Source organism: Ursus maritimus, unplaced genomic scaffold (genome assembly GCF_017311325.1).
Source record: "Ursus maritimus isolate PB19 unplaced genomic scaffold, ASM1731132v1 scaffold_14, whole genome shotgun sequence".
Classification (NCBI taxonomy): Eukaryota; Metazoa; Chordata; class Mammalia; order Carnivora; family Ursidae; genus Ursus; species Ursus maritimus.
The window spans coordinates 69292644-69295138 of NW_024423786.1; positions in this window are offsets into that span (position 1 = coordinate 69292644).

Genomic DNA, 2495 nt, shown 5'->3' on the forward strand with positions numbered 1-2495 from the left:
TGAGACCCTGAGGCCGCCTGGGGTCTGGGTAGGTGTCCACGCAGCAGGGGCTGGTCTCCTGTCCCTGTAGTAACCGTAAGGACTAGAATCCTTGACTGCCCCTTGGTGCCTTCCATTCCTTCCCCACCCCCCACCTAAGGCCTGGCCCCCATCTCCCAGCGGAATCTGGTTAGAATCCACGGGCTGCAAACTTCCAAAACAATCGTTGTATCTTTATTGACTTTTTTTTTTTCTGAATGCAATGACTGTTTTTTACTCTTAAGGAAAATAAACATCTTTTAGAAACAGCTCGATACACACAATCTTCAGTGTGAAGCAATATACTAATAAGAACACTAGTCGTCTTAACATTTACAGTCTCCATATATATTATATATATGTATATGTATACATATATATACACTGTATAACGAGGCCAGATATAATACACACGTGTACCATTTTACAGTCATATGTACAGGAAGTTGCTAGGGCGGCCCCAGTCTGGGGGCTGCGTCAGGCCTATCGAAGCGTGGACAGAGCTGAGGACACGGACGGACAGGCGGACGGACTGGCGGGGACTGGCTTGGGCCGGTGGTGGCTGCGTGGGGAAGGCAGGCATCGCTGTAGCCCCCTTCCCCGCAAGGGCCCCGTGCTGCGGGACGCACGACGCACGGCGGCGGCGACACACGGGAGAAGCGAGCATGTTCCCAACATATATACATTCTATGTAACATATATATAGAGGGGTACACAGGTTTGTACATGAATCTAGCGCTGTCTCTGCTCCCGTGCCGGGTGGGCGCTGCTGTCCCTGGAGCCGGGTGGTCGTGCAGAGGGACGGTCACGCATCCCCCGGAGGTGCGCTCTGGTCGCCACGCCTTTCCTTTGCGTTCCCAGGTGGCGCTCCAGAGGTGGGGCGGAGGACTGGAAAGGGGACGACAAGCCAAAGGGGGGCCCAGTCCCGCCCACACCCGGGGAGCCCGCATCCCCTGCGCATGAGTCCCGGACTCCCCCGGCTCTGCCCAAACCGCACGAAAGTGTTGGCCGAGGCTGGGTGGGTGGGAAGGGCGCTAGGACACGATTCGAAAGGTTCCTTCCAAAGCCTCCGGCCTCCTACCCCGCCGGCCCAGTCCTCCCTTGCAAGGCTTCGGCTCCCTCCCCACCCCCCCCACCCCCCCGCCTCGGAGCCTGGAGCCGCTCTCGGCCACTTCCAGGGCCCTTTGGACCCCCACCCCCACCCCCAGGGCGCCCAGCTGCAAGCCACGCCGGCTGCGGCGGCGGCAGCACCCACGTGGAATGTGTGCCACGTCGTCTTGGAACTACCAGGGGAGAAGGGTGTCCCCAGGCTAAAGGCGTCTCCAATCCCCGCCGGAGCCTGGGTGCCCCAAGGAGTCTGGCCGCTCCGCGGGCTCCCCCTCTCCAAGCCTGGCCCGGAGGTGTGTGGGCGGGAACGCCCTGTGTCGTCCTGTTCCGGGAGCAGGCGGCTCCGGAACGTGTTTTCTTCCCAACCCGGGACCGCAAGTTTCAGCCCTAGGCGGCCAGATCCAAGATCCGGAGTCCGGATCAAGGATTGGCTCTGGACCCACGCTGGGAGCAGCTCAAAGGCCCGGGGGCTGCGCAGGCGGCTCCTCTCCTTCGGCGGCGGGCGGGTAGGCGGGCTTCAGCGGCTTCTCCGGCCGTTGGGGTGGATTACAACGGCAGCCTCTGCGGGAGAAGACACGCCCGAGCGCCAGTTATTGCTGGCGGTGGACACGTGCGAGGCGATAATAAACCCCAGCCCCGCCCCGCCCCTCCCGGCGTGGCCCCGCCCCCGCGTGACGCTCCGCCCCTGCCCGCTTCGCCCGCCCTGGGCTGGAGCTTCTCCTGGGGGCACCCGGCCTCACCTTAGGCCCTAACTTTTCTCTACTCTACGCTGCCACCATCACCTGCCTCCGTGCCCATCGTCCTGTGCCCCTGCCCGCCCTTCCTGCAGCCCACCCGGGATGGCTCCCTCCTTCAGGACCTGTCTCGTTATCAGGCGGTCTTTATGACCAACGTGTGCCAACCTGCCCAAAAGGCTGCAGATAAACCACGAATAAGGTTTTGGAGGGGACAGGTAGGGGCTGGGCCCTGCTGAGGGTCCGCAGGGCAGGGGGTGGGGAAAGGGGAGGGGCTCTCCTCCAGCCCGGACCCCCTCCAGGGAAGGCTCCTGGTCACCTACCTTATGTTTGGGACACTTCAAAGAAAAGTTCTCTTCGATGAGTATGCAACCTGCCACCAAAGAGAAGTGTGCATGGTTAGACTGGCTGCTGGCGTCTCCTCAGGGGGCCAGGCGGGGAGGGGGGCCTAGTGCCCCTGAGACCCGAGGCTACAGGGCTTCTTCTTCGCAAAAAGGAAAATGGGCCGTGCTTGAAATTCTTCAGGGTCTAAACTCCATCACGGCTGAACTGGCCTCCATCTGCCTCCGTCCCCACTGGCCTGTTCCTGTTCTCCCCGCACCAGAAAGGCCTTCTTGTCACCTGGAAGGACTTCCC